The following is a 19,995-nucleotide window of genomic DNA, read 5'->3' on the forward strand; positions in this document are numbered from 1 at the left end:
CCACCAGGGAAGCCCCACTCTATGTCTTTTGATTGGAGTATTTAGTCTACTTACATTTAAAGTAATTATTGATAGGTATGTACTCATTTGCCATTTTGTTAATTGGTTTTGTGGTTCTTTTTTGTTCCTTTCTTCTTCTTCTTTTGCTCTCTTCCCTGTGACTTGATGACTGCCTTTTGTGTTATGTTTGGATTCCTTTCTCTTTTTTTTGTGTGTGTATCTATTATAGATTTTTGGTTTGTGGTTTCCATGAAGTTTATATATAGCAATCTATAGGTACATACACATGATTATTTTAGGTTGCTGATCTCTTAAGTTCAAATGCATTTTAACAATTCTGCAGTGTTATTCCCCCTCTCCATGTTTATTGTTTGTGATATCATATTTTATATCCTTTTCTTTTGTACATCCCTGTCCTTATTGTGGATATAGGTGATTTCACTGCTTTTGTCTTAACCTTCCTATTAGCTTTATAAGTGGTTGATTTACTACCTTTACTGTATATTTGCCTTTACCAATGAGATTTTTCCTTTTGTGCTTTTCATATTTCTAGTTTTGGCCTTTTCTTTTCCACTTAGAGTACTTTTACCTTATTTCTTGTTTACCTGGTTTAATGGTGCTGAACTCTTTTAACTTTTATCTCCCTATCAAATCTCAGTGAAAGCCTTGCTGTGTAGAGTATGCTTGGTTGTTGGCTTTTTTTTTTTTCCTTTTTTCCCTTTCATCACTTTGTATCATGCCACTCCCTGCAGAGTTTCTGCTGAAAAGTCAGCAGATAGCCTCATGGGAATTCCCTTGCATATAACTTGTTGATTTTCCCTTGTGGCTTTTAGTATTCTCTCTTTATCTTTAATTTTTGCCATTTTAATTACAGTGTGTCTTGGTATGGTCCTCTTTGGGTTGATTCTGTATGGGACTCTCTGTACTTCCTTGGGCATGGCCAGGGTCCTGGATATCCACTATGAGTGGTGCCAGCCTGCTGGTGGGTAATCTGGGTCTTGACTTGGTTGTCTGTGAGGTGTGGTGGTCCAGGGGCTGGTGTCGGCCTGTTGGTGGGGGGGCTAATCTGATGGCTAGCTATGGGGGTCCCTGGGGGTCCTGGGGCAAGTGCAGGCTCATTGGTGGATGGGGCTAGGTCCTGGGCCCTCTGGTGGGCTGGGCCGATTCCCAGGTTGGCTGGGTGCTCAGGGGGTCTTATGACAGTTGGCCTGCTGGTGGGTAGGGACCTGACCTAGGGCATCCCAGGGCTAATGTTGACTGGCTATAGGGCGGGGCCAGGTCCCAGCACTAATAAGCTAGAGGGAGGATTACCAGTACCAGTGTCTTTGTGGTGGGATGAGCTTACAAAAATGGCTGCTGCCAGGGTCTATGTCCCCAGGATGAGTTTCAATTGCATTTGCCTCTCTAGGAGGCTCTCCAAGATTGTCAGGTGGGTCTGACCCAGGCCCCTTTCAGTTAACTGCTTCTGCCCTGGGTCTCAGAGTGTGTGAGATTTTGTGTGTGCCCTTTAAGAGTGGAGTCTCTATTTCCCACAGCCCTCTGGCTCTCTTGAAAGTAAGCCCCACTGGCTTTCAAAAACAAATGTTCTGGGGGATCTATCTTTCTGATGCAGGACCCCTGGTCTTGGGAGCCAATGTGGGGCTCAGACCCCTTGCTCCTTGGGGAGAACCTTTGTAATTATAATTATCCTCCCATTTGTGGGTTGCCTATCTGGGTGTGGGTCTTGACTGTATTGCATCTCTGCCCCATCTGCCTGTCTTGTTGTTGTTCTTAGCTGTAGGTCTTTTCTGCTAGTTTTCAGGTCACTTTCATGGATAATTGCTCTGTAAATAACTGCAGTCGTGGTTTGCCTGTGGAATGAGGTGAACTCAGGGTTTTCCTACTCCACCATCTTGACCACTCCTCTCTCTAGAGGAAAAAAGATTTTGCTCACATGTGGACAAGGGATACTGTGAATGCTGGGTGTTCTTTTAGGCATAGGCATAAAATTTTGAGAATTAACCCATGTTACTACCTTTAGAGTTTATATCTAGGCACTAGAGCCTTAGGGAGAACAGGTAGACTGAGTAGAGGAGATACTCTGATACTAATAATTAAAAGGATATGCTTATTCATGTAAATACAACTTTAAAATTTTCTAGGAATTTAATTGTAATCTGTCATTGACAACTGAAATCTGTAACTGCAATTCAAAAAGAGCAATGTCATATCTAAACATTTTGTGGGACATTAAAAAAATGGCATTTAAATTTATACATGAACTAAAAAATGAAACAAGTCCTGTCATAATTTGACAGGCATAATCACTTATCCTGTAATGCAAACAGTAACCTAATAGCAAGATACTAATAGTTCCTTGGTGCAGGTGTTGCTAATTAGCTATTGGATTAAGCTGAATCCTCTTCTTCTACCTGAGCATAATGTTTGTGCAGAATGCAAATGTGAGGTGTAAGCTGAAATGTTTTAAGTGCCAACCATGGCTCATGGATTGACCTTGAAACAATGAGAATTTTGAATTGGGCAATAATCATAGCTTAATTGTAGCTTAGAGCTTAGTCAGATCCCTGGTTCTCCTCCCGATGAGGAGGTTTGCCCTCAAATAGGAAGTTTAGTTAACTTGGGCTCTGGGCAAGTGACTAGGTGAGAAGACAGAAGTCATTTCTTATTCTTTTCCTATCCATTTCTAGTAGTTGGATTGCTCTGGGAGAAATGGTAGCAATTACTAACATAATTAGGGATCATTTATTTGCTTATTCAGCAAATATTTATTGAGTGCCTACCATGTTCCTGCACTCAGCATATGGTAGGAGTGATATAAATATTTGTTGAATGAAAAATAATCACTTGAGAGTTAAAAAAGCCTTCCATAAATAATTTGCAAACTTTGGATTTACCTGAGTGAGGAAATTATTTCTATTTGTGTGATTGAAGTACGGAAGAGTTACTGAAATAGATTATTTTATTCTCCTACATTTTTTCAGCCTCTTTTCAGTTGAGAGGGAGAAAATACTAGTTCTGGCTAATGAGATATGAGTTTACTTCTGGGCTGAGACTGTAGGAAGCCCAGTGATCAAGGAGAGAGGCTGTGTTTTCTGGATGATGAAGAAGATGGTGGAACTCTGTGGAGCAGAAGCCCTTGCTGATTCCTGCAGGCTGTGTCACATGAGTAAGAAACAAACTCTTGCTGTATTAAGAGAATCTGAGAGTTTAGTAAAGGGTTTTGGGGTTGTTTTTTTAACACCATGTTACCTACTCTATCCTGACTAATACAAGCTCTATTGTGTACTTTCTATTCTAGAGGATTTTATGTTGCTGTTGTAGCATTGTATGTTGTAACAAAAGAGTGTAGATAATTAAATGACCATTGATAACAGGTGGCTTAGATAAATTATAGTATCCTGTACTATAGAATATCAACCAGCCATTTAAAAGAATGTGCTGATATGGAATTCTCTCTAAGATATGTTGTTATGAGAAGAAAAGAAGGTTCAGAACATTGTTCACAGCTTCAATTAGCATAAAAAAGAGAGGCTCTATCATCTATCTATCTATCTATTATCTATTTACATGCATGCACAAATGAACACATGTGGTCTTTTTTTATTGTGGTAAAATATACTTAACATAAAATTTAACCATTTTTAAGTGTACAGTTTGCTAGAATGAAATATATTCACATTCTTGCGCGACTATCACCACCATCCATCTTCAGAACAGTTTTCATCTTCTCAAATGGAAACTGTATGCCCTTGGATAGTAACTCCCCATTTCCCCCTTACCCCAGCATCTGGTAACCATCTTTCCACTTTCTGTCTCTATGCGTTTGACTACTCTACCTCATATATGTGGAATTATGCAGTATTTGTTCTTTTGTGATTGGCATATTTCACTTAGTACAATGTCTTCAATGTTCATCCATGTTGAACATGTGTCAGAATATCCTCCTTTTTTAAAGCTGAATAATATTCCCATTATATGTATATATGACATTTTGTTTATCCAATCACCTATTAGTGAATACTTAGGTTGCTTCCACTTTTTGGCTATTGTGAATAATGCTGCTTTGAATATGGGTGTACAAATGTCTGTTCAGATCCCTGTTTTTAATTCGTTCTGGTATATACCCAGAAGTGGCATTGCTAGATCATATGGTAATTCTACGTTTAATTTTTAAAGGAAACCCCGTCTTGTTTTCCATAGCAGCTGCACTATTTACATTCCCACTAGCAAGGGTTCTGATTTTTTCCACATCTTCACCAACACTTGTTATTTTCTGTTTTTTTTTGATGATAGCCATCCTAATGTGTGAGAAGTGGTATCTCATTGTGGTTTTTATTTGTGTTTCTTTAGATTATATGCCTAGAGGATTTAAAAATTATAAATGATGATAAGAAATCTTGCCTTAGTATTTTATTAAGCTATGGGGTTTCAGTATTCTCTAAATTGTTTTTTTGAAGATAAACCAGAAAAAGTACTTAAATTTTAAAAAGTTACACTTCCTTTTTTTAAAATTTTTTTTTCAGCTTTATTGAGGTATAATTGACAAAAATTGTATATATTTAAGGTGTTCAACATGATGGTTTCATCTAAATATACATTGTGACATGCTCACCACAATCAAGCTAATTAACATTCATTACCTCACATAGTTACCTTTTTATTTTTCATCCCTCCACCCTCCTTCCCTCTGGTTTGTTCTCTGTTTGTATGACTCTGTTTGCATTTAGTTATGTTTGTTTTGTTTTTTGGATTCCACATATAAGTGAAATCATATGTTATACGCCTTTCTCTGTCTGACTTATTTCACTTAGCATAATACACTCTAGGTCCATCCATGTTGTCGCAAATGGCAAGATTTCATTCTTTTTAAGTAATATTCCATTCTATATCTATATCTATACCTATATCTATCACATCTTCTTTACCCATTCATCTATCAATGGACATTTAGGTTGCTCTCATATCCTGGCCATTGTAAATAATGCTGTAATGAGCACGGGGTTCATATATGTTTTCAAATTAGTGCTTTTGCTTTCCTTAGAGAAATACCCAGAAGTGGAATGGTTGGATCATGTGGTAGTTACACTTTTAATTTTTTGAGCAACCTCTATACTGTTTTCCATAGTGGCTGTACCAATTTACATTCCCACCAACAGTGCACGAGGGTTCCCTTTTCCCAAGGCAATACACAGAGTCAATGCAATCCCTATCAAAATACCAATGACATTTTTCACAGACTAGAAGAAATAATTTTAAAATGCGTATGGAAGCACAGAAGACCCTGAATAGCCAAAACAATCTTTAGAAAGAAGTACGAAACAGGAAGTATCACACTCCCTGATTTCAAACTAAACTACAAAACTACAGTAATCAAACCAATATGGTACTGGCACAAAAATCAATGGAACAGAATAGAGCCCAGAAATAAACCCATGCTTATATGGTCAATTAATCTACAACAAAGGGGCCAAGAACATACAGTGAGGAAAAGACAGCCTTTTCAATAAATGGTATTGGGAAAAACGGGCAGCTACACACAAAACAATCAAACACGGTGTGGCTACTTTCTCACACCATGTACAAAAATAAATTCAAAATGGCTTAGAGACTTAAATGTAAGATCTGAAACCATAAAACCCCTAGAAGAAAACATAGGCAGTAAGCTCTTTGACACTGGTCTTAGCAATATTTTTTGGATATGTCTCCTCAAGCAAAGGAAACAAAAACAAAAATAAACAAACGGGACTACATCAAAATAAAAAAGTTTTTGCACAGTGAAAGAAACCACTAACAAAATGAGAAGGCCACCTACTGTGTGGGAGAAAATATTTGCAAACAATATATTTGATAAGGGGTCAATATCCAAAATACACAAAGAACTCATACAACTCAAGATTGAAAGACCAAACAACCCAACTAAAAAATGGACAGAGGATGTGACTAGACATTTTTCCAAAGAAGACATGCAGATGGCCAACAGACACACAAAAAAATGCTCAACATCACTAAATATCAGGGAAATGCAAATCAAAACCACAGAGATAGCACCTCACACCTGTCAGAATGGCTATCATCAAAAAGACAGCAAATAACCTTTTCTTTTTCACCTTCCTCAGATGCAGAATAATGGATGGTATTTGGATAATTTTTATTTGCAGCTTTGACTCATGAATTGTCTCACATTTTCCTTAAAATTTGAGTGGTACCATTGTGTAGTGCTTAAAAGTATAACTTCTAGAGCCAGGCTACTTGAGTTCAAAGCCTGGCTCTGCTACTTACTAGCTGTGTGACTTTGGACCAGTTACTTAATCTTTCTATGTTTTGGTTTACTCTTCTGTAAAATGGGAATGATATTGGTACCTAACTCAGAGGGGTATTGTGAACACTAAATAAATAAATATATGTAAATCACTTGGAACAATTCCTGGGACACAGTAAATACTAAATGTATTATTTACTATTATAGTTAAGTTTAAATATTGTGAACTATTTGGTAATAGTGCAGCACATGTTTATATGTATTTGGAAAATACGTTCACAGTGTTATTCAGATCTCAAGCAAGGGAGTAAAATAGTCTATTCATTATGGCTTCTGGAGAAGAGTCTATGGCTTTAAATAGAAGGATTTATCTGGCCTGTGTTAGTCAATAAAAAGTAGCTGAAAGTCACCTTTAGTACTTCTCTTAAAAGTAACTAATCTTTTGATACCATGGGGCCTTGAATCAATGGTTGCAGATCAATATTTTCTATATACAATTATTGTTTCCTTTCACCTTATACACGATGGGCTGAAAATCAACACACTGTAGACCGAGAAAATCAATGGGGTATATTTGTGGTTTAGAGAACACTGGATAGGAGACGTATGTCCTTTTGGAAAACACATACAAAGGAAATTATGTAAGCACTCTCATAGGAATCCTAGGCAATTACTGGATGAATTTGTGATCCAACAGCTTTCTCCTCAATTACACATAGAGAACACATCAATTCATTTACCTTGCAGTAAACAGGCTACCTCAAGCATCCAAATAAAGACACCAAGATTGTCCCTGTTACAGTAATTGGCTCTGGTGGGCCCAAACTCAGAATTTACACCCTGCTTCTCATTTCTGGCCCATTTGGCCTTGATTTTCAGGGACAATTACTACTTACTGCTTTGAAAGGAATCTTATTTTCAGTAGTCTCAAGGAAAGAAGTCTGAATGGTTTTGAGCTTTCTGTGTTAGTGGAACCAGATGAATTACTATCAGAAGCTAATTCACATTGTGAATTATTATGCCTCTTTAACAAATGCACTCCCTCTTGGGGAATTAACAAAGCTATGCCATCGTTTTAAAGTCAGGACCTCAAGAGTGCTGACTGGCCCTTGTACTGGGAGTTAGCTCTGCAAAAGCTTTCAAGAAATAAACATATTTCTGTGGTTTGAATGGGGAGTAGAGTATAATGCTATGCTCTCTGAATCCCCACATGTTGTTCACTGGATGAAGTTTGTGGTGGGATAGATATGCTGTGAGGTTTTCCCAAGTGGATGACCACGTCTTTCATATAGGAGAAAGGCTGAGAGGAAGAATTAATATTTTTATTTTCTGAATGTACTAGAATATTCATGATGGGTTGCTTGTATTATCATTTGCAAATTAGATTCACACCATTAAGATAGAAAACTTATCCTTCATTGTGTTTTTATCAGCTAGCATCTGAGTTAGTTCAAGCTCTGCCACATTCTAGCTAAGACATTGGGCAACTCATTCATTCAGTCATTTCATTGCACAAATACACCGTATGTTGAGTGGCAACTAGGTGCTGGGGATACAGCAGTGAACAAACAAAATCTGGTTGCTTATGAATTTTATAATCTAGTTGGGGAGAGTGGATTGTTCTAATCTTCTCAGGATGCCATAACAGTATACCACAGATTGGGTGGTTTCAACAACAGAAGTTTATTTTCTCATAGTTCTGGAGGCTAGGAAGTTCAAAATCAAGGTGTGGGCAGATTCAGTTCCTGGTGAAGCCCTCTTTCTGGCTTGCAGATGGCTGTCTTCTAGCTTGTCCTCATATGGCAGAGAAAGAGGAAGCAAGCTCACTGGTGTCTCTTATAAGAGCATTAATCCTATCATGAGGACCTCATTCTCATGACCTCATCTAACCCTGATTACCTCTCAAAGGACCTGTCTCCAAATATCATCACGTTGGGGTTTAGGGCTTCACATAAGAACCTTAGAGAGATGCTGCACAGTCCACAGCAGGGAAATAGACTACTACATAAATACATAGTAGTTAGATGATGATAGACACTAAGGGGTATGCTGATGGAGTTGCTGTTTTATATAAGGTGGTCAGGGCAAACCTTTGTGATAACAAATGAAATGGAGTCATTGTAGAATTCTGAGCAGAGAAGTGATGTGATCTAATGTATGTTGTATGTTTTAGGTGGATCCCTCTGCCTATTGTACTGGGAATAGAATTGGGGTGGGGTGGATTAGGAGACCATTGCAGAAATCCAGATGGGAACTTGCACAGGGTTACAGAGGTAGAGGTGATGAGATGTGGACAGATTCTTGACATATCTTGAGCATAGAGCTGATAGGGTTTGGTGATGCATTGGCTTTGGGATGAGAGAAAAATAAAAAAACGACTGTTGATATGAGCAAATGGTGTTGTTATTTATTGAGATGCGGGAGGCTGAGGGAGAACTTTTTCTTGGGGCTAATCAAGAGTTTGGTTTGGGCTACTAGACATGTGAGCAGAGAAGAGGGCACTTGGATACATGAGTCAAGAGTTTTGGGCCTGAGCTGGAGATGTATATTTGGGAGTCATCAGTACACAGATATTATATAAAGCCATAAGACCAGATGAGATCAGCAAGGAGGTCCCAGGACTGATCTCTGGGAGATGAAGAGGAAGCATCAAAAAAGACTGAGAAATAGAAACTAGGTAAAATGTGATCCAAGAGAAAGTGATATTTCAGAACCCAAGGGAAGAAAGTATTTTGAAAAGAAGGAAGCAGCCAACTGTGTCCAATGCTAAAGATTTTGGTGGAGGAAAGAGTGAAGTTCTCTGTACTAGATTGTCCATTCCCAACTAGGCACCATGTAAAGCTGGAACTACATTTCTCAGAAACTCTTTCCCTGTATGGCGAGAGTTGGGCAAGAGAGAAACTTGCATTGAGATTTTGAAAGTGAAAGCAAGAGCCATTATTCACAGGAAGTCAGGCGGCCACACGTAATGGCTTGGCAGGTTTCTCTAGAGCTCCCCCTGCCGGTGTTGATGGCCACGAGCAACAGTTTCTCAGGCTTCCCTATGTGAGCTCTGGCTACTTCTCTTCCACTGCTTTAGTTTAAATCGAGGCTGTTAGTAACTATTTTTCTTCTTTTTCAGCTGCAGACTTCAATTCCTATGTTAAACTCCTTATTTCTTAAAACTTGTAGTGGCTCTGTTCTCTGACCAAATCCAGACTGATAAATCCTGCTTGGATCTTTATGGAGTCACTTCAAATATGTTAGCTACTTCTTGGGACTAATTAAAAAGGTAGTGAAGCCCCTGAAGGGCTTCTGTAAATTCCTCTTTTATGTTGCTCCCAGAAATTCTGAAATGGGTCAAGGAAGAGCATTAATTAAGTAAACCTGAAGGCTACATACACAATAAATTCTGGTAGAGGTAGAATTCTCTCCACCCAGGAGAATTCACTCATTTCCTTTGTCTCTAGAGCACTGGACATATCTGCCAGCAATATGCCTCGAATTTGATTTGAGCATCCCCTCACTGTCAAGTAAACACCTGGATTTCACGGAAAAGGTTAAGCTCCTCTTCTCATTAATATCATATTTTTTTCTATTAGAAAGTTAAAGCACACTTGACTATTAAATCTTTCTTCTGTTGTTCAAAACAAAGTACAAAAAGTGGATTTTCCTTCCTCTCATTGCCATAATAAAATTAAAGTCCCACTGTGATATTGTGATTTATAAGAAATATATATTTGAGCATTCACCTAACCAAATATATTTCTCATATATATTTGGTTTTCATCCACATCACCGGATTGTTTTTTCAAGAGAGTACATAGAATTGAATCCAGCAAGGAACCAGAACCTGAGCCATCAACGTCAGGCGTGAGTGAAATTGCAGCTTGCCCTCTGTCTCCTATTGCTGACAATCCTTCAGCTCTACCGTCTCCCACCTCTTCTCCCTCCTCCAGTCAGTAACTCTTCTTGCCTGTTCACTCGATGCCAGCCCCTGTATGCCAGCTGTTGTACTGTACTACTGTACTTTTCAAGGTACTGTACTGTAAGATTAAAAAAGTTTTCTTTAGTTTTTGTGTGTATTTGTTTTTTATGCATTATTTGTGTGAAAAGTATTATAAATCTATTACAGTATAGTACTATACAGCCGATTGTGTTAGTTGGGTACCTAGGCTAACTTTGTTGGACTTATGAACAAATTGGACTTACAAACGTGCTCTCAGAATGGAACTTGTTCATGTGTAGGGGACTTACTGTAGTCTTATAGTCTCATCTCAAACAAAAGAAATGATCCAAGAATCCAGTCATATTATATTTTAGACCCACATTAATTTCATCAACAACAGACCATAGACAGAAACAGTATTTTGTGGGGAAGGAGGTAAACAGAGGAAATAGTAAAGAGAAAACGAGAAAGGTGTTTTGGCCTCAGCATGGCCATGGTGCCAGTTAAACCATCCAGTTGGCCAGAATACAGGGTTTGTGAACTTAAAATTCAACTGGAAGAGAGATCGACACAAATGGTTGCATACTATCATGGTATTCTGCACCTTGCTTTTTTTTTTTAACTGTAATAACTTGGAGGTTATTCATATTAGTACATATAGAAATGCATCAGTCTTTATGCCAACTGTATAGTATTCCATTGTTTTTATGTGTCATAGTTTATTTAACCAGTCCCTTATTGAGTGACAATTACATTGTTTTAAAATATTTTCCTATTAAGTACAATACTGGAATGAATGATCTTTGTATCATTTGAGGATCATTTTGAAAGACAGAACAGAAGGAATTCAACATAGGAAACTGGTTAGAAAGGTCTTAGAAGGGTTGGAACAGCAAAAGTTAGAAGATTTAGGGAGCCCTGGGAAAAATGGAAGATGGTGTGATAATCTGAGATCAGAAGGCACTAATACCCCTGAGTAGAAACCCGCACCAGCGCTGTTCTGTTGGAGATACTATTGCAGCCAGTTGCTTCTGGACCTGCTGAATCTGTGCACTTAGGTCAGCACTGAAATAGCTGAAAAGATGCTTCTTGGGGTACTGAGTTCGGACTTCTGCTGCCATGACAGTATATGCCAGCCACCAGCAGTAACCACCACACTGCCAGAGCCAGAAATAGAAGGTTCGTCTTTCTTCTCTGGCCTTCTCATTACCTCCCAGGATCTCTTACTGGCAGAATCAAATGGGAAGCCAGCTGACAAGGGTGGCTGGAAAATGCAGTTTGCACACTGAGAGTCTCAGGAGCACAGAACATAGTATAGAAGGGTGGGGAGGGGGGCTGAGGATAACTAGCTCAGTCTACGCCGTAGCATACTCAGCCTCATAAAGGTCCTTCTACTTAAATTTTGCCTTTTGTGAATAAATTTATAGGATAAATTCCTCAAGTGGAATTGTCCAGCCAATTGAAAATCTGAAACATATAACCATATTACTCTCCCTCGAGGGGTATTTGAGAGTGCTTATTTTTCCATACCCTTGCCAAATCCATGTACCTGCCGCTCTGGTAGAACTGGTCAATCTCTAAATCCGTATCAGTCATGCACCAAAGCCTTTGTTCTCAGCAAATACCATGCTTATCACTCCTAAAAAAATCATTCTTAAAAAATGCCTGAAATCCCCTTAATTAGAGACTCATGGTTAATAATATTAAAATAAATACACACCTGGAAGTGTTAAGGCTATCTATCATGCATTCACACAGTCCTATGAATTAGTTCAATAGTTTTCTATCTTAAAGGGAGGTAGGAAGATTTCAAAGGTATTCATAAACTTTGCTAAGAGGTTTTGCAACCAACTTCCAATGTGGGCGAAAGGGGTTCGCACACCAACAAGCAATTCTCTGACAGCAGCTGGGTGTCCTACAATTCAGGTCAATTCTGATACTATCTACCAGGAGGTAGAGTCAGATCCCACAGGTTAAGGGCTTAGTCTTACAAGACTGCATCCACTCCCCTTCAGATGCCAGTGGCAACTCTAGGTGGTCACCTGTGCTTCTGACAGACCAGCTATATATCCAGAGTTCCAATGATCTCCTCCTTGGGCTCAATTTATTTGCTAAAGCGGCCCTCTGAACTCAGAGAAACATTTTACTTATTAGATGTAGAAGATATGCATAGGGTGAGGTGTGGGGAAATGTCTCGGATCTTCCATGCCCTCTCCAGGAGTGCTACTCTTCTGAATCTCTACATGTTCACCAACCCGGAAGCTCTCTGAATCCCATCTTTTCTGTTTTTTATGGAGACTTTGTTACATAGGCATGATTGATTAAATCATTGGCAATTGGTGATTGAATTCAATCTCTAGCCTCTCTCCCCTTCCTGGCGGTCTGAGAGTGGCATGAAATTTTCCAACCTTTTAATCACATGGCTTGTTCTCCTGGCAACCAGTCCCCATCCTTAGGTAGGGTCCAAAGTCATCTAATTAACATAACAAGAGACACCTTAATCTCTCTCACCTCTTAGGAAATTCCAACGGTTTTAGGAGCTCTGTGCCAGAAATGGGGATGAAGACCAAATATATATATATATATCTTATTATAAATCACAATGTCACAATTGCCTAGGACTGACTCTGCAGTGACTGGAAGCAGGGAGTAATTCTTTAGAGCTGAATGGGAGGCTGGATGTCATCTAATCAAAACCCTTTATTGTGTTGATAAAGAAAGAGGCCCGGAGAGGTGAAGTCACTTGTGAACAGAGGCAGAGTCGAGAGTAGAAGGAGGCTGGGGAGGACTGAACTGTAGATGGATGAAGCATGTCATATTTTTTAATATTTAACAACAAAATTATTATTCATTATGAGAAAAATGAAGACTGTTGGGTTTAGTTTATGACTTAGTATTGTTTTAATTTTTAATTACATATTGGTGAAGGGGTACCAGTCACTATTTATGGCCTCAGTAGGTCTTATTTCAGCCTGAAATATAGGTCTCTTGGGTCCTAGTTCCTTGTTCTTTCCTCCTCAACATGCTGTCTCTGAGCACCACTAGACATTATGATATACCAGAAAAAAATGACATTTCTGGCACTTCAGTATTTATTTTGATTTTAAGTGAAATGAACACTGAAATACATGTATCACCTATAATTCATTTAAAACAAAATTTCATAATTCTTAAAATTCAGTTGGATTAAAAAGTCATACATTTCAAATATAAAAATTATAAACCTAGAAAACCTCAAGTAAAATCTAAATTCATGAAAATACATAAGCATTATAATAGTAAAATTATTAAAAGATGAAATATATAAAATAATGCTTTACTAAAATGGGCTCTTTATAAAATGAAGAAAATTAGTCACAAAATGTAAAATCAAATATCTGTTGTAATTTATAGTTCTTTTAAGAAATACAAACTTAGGGGCTTCCCTGGTGGCACAGTGGTTGAGAATCTGCCTGCCAAAGCAGGGGACACAGGTTCGAGCCCTGGTCTGGGAAGATCCCACATGCCGCGGAGCAACTAGGCCCGTGAGCCACAACTACTGAGCCTGCGCGTCTGGAGCCTGTGCTCCGCAACGGGAGAGGCCGCGATAGTGAGAGGCCCACGCACCGCGATGAAGAGTGGCCCCCGCTTGCCGCAACTAGAGAAAGCCCTCGCACAGAAACGAAGACCCAACACAGCCAAAAATAAATAATAAATTAAAAAAAAAAAAGTACGAACTTAAAAGAAGTGAGGTCAACGGTATCATTATTCAGTTGCAAGCATGTTTTTGTGCAAATTTTTTCAGCTCCTGATAATGCTCTTTCTATGTACCTGTCAGAAGTGGAGAAGCAAGTTAGAAGCTAACGCCAGACATTTACTTTTGACTCTTTCATCTTCAAACAATGCCATCTCTTTGAGGAGTACTTTTTGAATATTTTTGAGAGTGACAATCTTTTTATTGTCATAAGCTTCAATATTTTGTTTTGAAGAAAACATTTCGGGTTTGTCTTTTTTTTTCTTAGTGTCTCAAAGACTGAGACTGAGAGATCTTTATCAATGTCAATACTGACAGATTCATATTTTACTTGTTCAGAAAGTCTTTGAATTGGAAGAAGACTTATCCTTTCAGTGGAAGCTTTGCAATTGCACATTTGGTTGCTTATTGCAACCTTTTGGGTGTGGTCTTACCCAGCTCTAAAAAATGAGCACAGGTTTGTTTCCTGGCATAAACTGAAGAATTGAGTCACTGATTTTTGAATACATAAAGGATTCAGATTTCACATTTTTTCAAATTTTGAAACAACAGTATCATCCAGAACTAAACATGTATTTTAGTACTTAAAAATAGCATAGTATGGCAGAATACTGGAAATGGTGTCACGAACACTAAGTATCACAATGCCACTTTTTGATCCTTTTCCTTCTCCTTTTTAGCTTTCTGTTTCCTGGGCTTGCCATTTTGGTTTGTAAAATAACGTCATAATGTAACTGCATGATGAATTACGCAGACTCATGAATTGGCTTGGGAAATTAACCACTTTTTATTTCTTTGAGGAGGTGCTTTCTTACCTTCAAGCAACTGCCTTAAAAATGGACTTTTGCAACATAGCATATCTATTAGTTAATTTCATACGTAGTTCTTATCTATATTATAACACAAAAGGTTTGACAGAAACTTAATTAGTAAAGAAGGATGAGAAACTAAGTCTTAACACCCAAATTGATAGGCCCTACTGGAAGCTTATTTGAGTCAGTGTATTCTGTTTGATAAAACTCATGAAGCAAGCTAAAATATTTGACAAACTTAATGTTGCATAAACATGGCTTGGGCTGTGAACAAACTTTGTGCAGTTAAAAACTGCACTTACAAGGAATGTTATTCCCTAGTCACATCCATGTTAGTGTACCTTTCCTCGAGTTTCCTATTTCCTAAGTGGTATGTGAAATTGCCTTATTTAAGGTAAAAAATAGTCAAGTAGCAGTAGTTTCTTATGGCTTAATCTATAATTTGTTTCATGAATTCTATTTCTAGCATCTTGTTCTCTCCCAATATTTTTGGGAATATTTATAATAAAAAACAAGCATTGTTTATCTCTTGCTGTCACTCCTACCTCAAGTTATAGGAGTAGAAACTTAATAAAAATCAACACCTGGAATAAGATGTTGGCAGGAGGTGCCAGAGGAAGCTGCCTTTGGGCTTCTCTGTCCAGGTCTCTGCTGTGGCCTCAATCCAGAATTTTAGGGCTGGCTGTACATTAGGTAAGGGTTCCGAGACTTTTGTGGCTGTCCTTGACATCCTGTTTACCATTTTTTCTGGTCACATAAGCCCCAAATCATCCAAGTTAGAGACTAGTATCATCTAGTCCTGTCCAGGGCATATTCATTCATAGTTGAAAGAATCCCAGTGCACCACTGTCAGCTCTGAAAATAGGCTTCATTAAAATAGAATTACATACTGAGTCCAGTTAAGGAAAGATCAGTAACCCAGTGCAAAACTTCAGCTATTTTAAGGAAAGAAGACTACTTTTGAATCATTCTTTAAGTTCTAATATGTTATTTTAAAAATATTTATCTTAACTCAAAAGGTGCTGTTTTATAACATTGTTTGAATACATTATCCCTCTGCAATATTTCCCTTTGTGTATGGCATTAATTTTGTGGTATTTAAAATGAATGCAAAGGAAAGAACTGTAATTAAGGTCAGACGCTTTATTAAAAAATGTATGCTGTCATTCTATGACATTCATAAATATTATAAACTAAATTTTAAACTTCAAACCTCATTTTCATGAGACCCTTATCTAGAATATCACACATAAATAAAATGATAATAAATAATAAAAATTCAACAAGTAAATTTCATGTATTCGTTGATAGAGAAAATTGCTTTACAGACGTAGACGAAACACCTTCAGAACACAGAAGTAATTCCTTCGCAGTGTCAGCTCTCCCCTCAGGCAGACAGCAGATGGCGCTGCGCTTCCCCTTTTGCCTGCCTTCGGTAATGGGATGGGAACCCAATTTTGGCAGAGCTCAGCCGCAGATTGTAAACAACATATTCAGAACTGGGTGAGCAATTGAAGCTACGTTTTAGCATCATAATTCACCTCACTTCATACCGATTTGTGCTCTCAAGGACATAGTTTTTGTTATCCTTGATCTAGGGGGCTTAATGCATTGGGTTAACAGTGCTCATTACCGCTAAGGGAATCGGCTGCTTAACAGGAGAAAGGACCCGATCGTTGCCGTGGGAGGTTGAAAGACTGTTCTCAGCAGCCCCCAACAGACACCAAGAAAAGGATGCTCTCTTCTTCCTCGTAACCAATTTGTATTTATTAAGGGTCCCTTGATGCTTGGTAGTGAGCTGCAATGACAAGATGTGACTCGTCACTTTGAGAAGTTTGTGGTTACGACGGTGACGGGCAGATATTCAGTCAAAACGATTTTCTGCCCATTGATACTAAACAAGCAGTTTCATTTTGCTGTGTTCCGGCATTACTGTGCTAATTGCATCTGATGCTCACCAGCAATCTCTCCTCTCTTTAGTCTTTTGGTCTGTGTCTGTTTCTTCTTCTGGGTCTGTTTCTTTAGTTAACTTGCACTTGTTGACCTTGGCAAACAGATACGTTTAGCTTTATTTCCTTAAATAATGGAATAAAAATGTTTTTGTGGGAAAATGACGACAGTTCAGTATAATAATCATGTAATTTTCAGCTAGATGAGATCTTAGAGATTATTTAACCCAACTGGTTAAATAATAAGGTAGGAAAGTGATGCTTAGAAGTGTACAAGGGTTCTCTCAAGTGCCCGTAGATTCAGAATGAGAACTTTGACCCAGGTTTCTTGAACAGTCTAACAACCCACTTTACTTTATGCTCTGTTGCATTTTAAAATAGGTTCGGATCAGAAACGTCAAAGTTAATTTCTGTCACTGACACGCTGATCATGGATAGATTTTGGCTGGTCACTGTCATCACACACAGCTGTACCTGCAAAGTGTTCCTCAGCTTTCCGGCCACAGCCAGCGGTCAGCGCTCTGCTCCTGTTCCCTTTGCACGTGCCTAGGCCGGCCCGGGGCCCCATTGTACTGGAGTTCATCTGTGGTCTATCTCTAGGCTATGAGCTGGTTGGGAACAGGTTTTTCATCTCACTCATGTTTATGTCATCCCCTGTGCCTTGCATAGTGCCTGACACCTCTTAAGGATTCAAACGTTGATTGAATGAGTGAATGAACTTTTTTATGGAGACTACCCTGAAAATGGCAAACTTGGGTGTTATGGGAAGCCCTCCTCAGGCTCTGAACACAGAAACATGCTGGATTCGATGTAAGAGAAACCCTTAACTATAGCTGAGCTTGAAAGCAAGAAAACAAATCCTCAAATACTAAAAGCAAGCAAAAGCCAAAATTCAGAATGCTGCAGAGAGAGCAGAACAAGACATGTGTAGGAGATATTTTCAACTAGATGAATATCAAGTGAGTTTTTATTCATAGACTCTCTGATGGCAAGGAACCATTAAACTGAGCTACTTCTTATATAATAAGGAAAGGCCCTGGCACCAGGGCACAAAAACTTGCTTAATGACTGTGTGCCTTGGGAACCCCTTCTTCTGTGTGTCTCCAAGGAGCCATACAAGTTGTTTTGATGTCACATACTTAGGATGGTAATTGGTGTTAAAGACAATCCATCAAGTAAATCAGTAAAGACAGGGGCACCCCAAAGTCACTTTAAACAACTGAGGTCTGTACAGGAAACAAAGGAGAAGCATACATTAGCCAACAGTCTGCCTAATAAACTGAGTGCCTCATTCCACACAAAGGTTGCCCTTATAACTCAAATATATGATTTTTCTGGATGTTTGGCATCTTATTTTTTCCTCATTCACAGGTGGAAAAAAATTTGCAATCACAAAATAAGATCTGCAAGAAATTTCATATTTTTTCATTAAAAAAAGTCAACACAAAACTTGGAAGCAAACAAGATGTCCTTCAGTAGGTGAAGTTAAATAAACTGTGGTACATCCAGACAATAGAATATTATTCAGCACTAAAAAGAAATGAAATTATCAAGCCATAAAAAGACATGGAGGAAACTTAAATGCATATCACTAACTGAAAGAAGCCAATCTGAAAAGGCTACATATTGTATGATTCCAACTCTATGACATTCTGGAAAAGATGAAAGTATAGAGACAATAAAAAGATCAGTGGTTGTCAGGGGTTGGGGGTGGAAGGATAGATGAATAAGCAGAGCACAGAGAATTTTTAGGGCAGTAAAAATACTCCATATGATACCATAATGGTGAGTACATGTCATTATACATTGGTCCCAAGAATGCACAGCACCGAGAGTGAACCCTAGTGGTAATTATGGACTTTGCGTGATTATGATATGTCCATGTACGCTCATCCATTGAAACAAATGTACCACTCTGGTGAGGGATGTTGGTAACAGGGGGGAAGCGATGCATGTGTAAGGGCAGGATTATATGTGAAATCTCCATATCTTCCCCACAATTCTGCTGTGAACTTTACTCTAAAAAATTCTCTTAATTTAGAGACAAAGAGTCAACATCAACATAACTGTGGGTGCTTATCTCCCAAGGTGAGCAAGACACTTGTTTATAGTCATTATTGGGGCTTCTTCCAACTCCCTTGGGTTGACAAGAACCCAGGAGGCTCAGTGGTGCCTTGCTTTTTGGGGAGGACCATCCAGTATCAGTCCCGTGTGGTCACAGCTGGCATCTGCACTAAGCCCTGCGCCTTGGAGGCAGGCAGCTCTGTGGCTTCTGGACAAAGCCTGGGCACAAAAACCTTGCCCATCTCTGCAAGCTCCACTCCTAGAGGCCTGATCAGCCTGAGTCTTCACCACTTTATCCCCTCCTTCCCTGTAGCACAAATGCAGACAGAAAAAACACAGGGCAGTATCTTAAGCACATCTTTCCTATCTCTCCCTGTCTCCGGGGTGCTGACAAGGTCGCGTGAGGTGGGGTCTGTGAAAGCATTTTCTCAACTGTAGGATGCTGGACACTGGAGGAGCCACAGCTCTGGGAAGGTGCCATGTGGGGCCTGTCATTATCCCTCCCTGGGGTTTTTCCTCCTATAGCTAATACATGGTTGTTTCCCTGGGGTGAGCATGAGATGAACTAGTTAGTCTGTGTTGAGGAGTTTGTTGTCCCAAAATACAAACGTTTACATCTTAGAATCACATTCAGTAAGATGAGATGCTCCATTATGAAAGCATCTGAGGACAGAGGTAAACTTAGTGAATAGTGTGGTCCTGTGCCTAATCATTTGCTCCTTCCATGGCGTGTTTGTATTGAAAGGGTGGGTCAGAGATGTTGCCTGCACTTCTTAAATGGTTTCTCCTTGGCTTTTCCTTCTATCTGTATTTTTCCCTTTTCTTTTTTTTTTTTTTTCTATATAATTGAATTCAAGTTTAATCTGAATATGATGTGGCTGGCTGTATTAAAGAGAATCAAAGACTTGAAATCAAAAGCCAAGTATTCAGGTTGCAGGCCTGCCGCTTATATGTGTGTGATCTTGGCAAAACACTTTTCTCGGTGCCCTTTTTCTCACTTGTAAACTTTGGGCTAACAATGCCGAGCTCGTAGTGCTGTTGAAAGGCAGAAATGAGGCCATGGATGCACATTGTGAATGTAAAGTGCTTGACAGGAATGAGTTATTGTGGCTGACTGGGGTTTTTATTGTTATTTTGGACTTGCATCTTTGATAGTCTGTGACCACTGTTCAACCAGCAGTTTGTTAGATTGTCTTTTCTCCCTTACCCAAGAATGTTATGATCATCAAAAACAAGCTAGCTTTTAAGTC

This window comes from Eubalaena glacialis, chromosome 11 (genome assembly GCF_028564815.1).
Source record: "Eubalaena glacialis isolate mEubGla1 chromosome 11, mEubGla1.1.hap2.+ XY, whole genome shotgun sequence".
NCBI lineage: Eukaryota > Metazoa > Chordata > Mammalia > Artiodactyla > Balaenidae > Eubalaena > Eubalaena glacialis.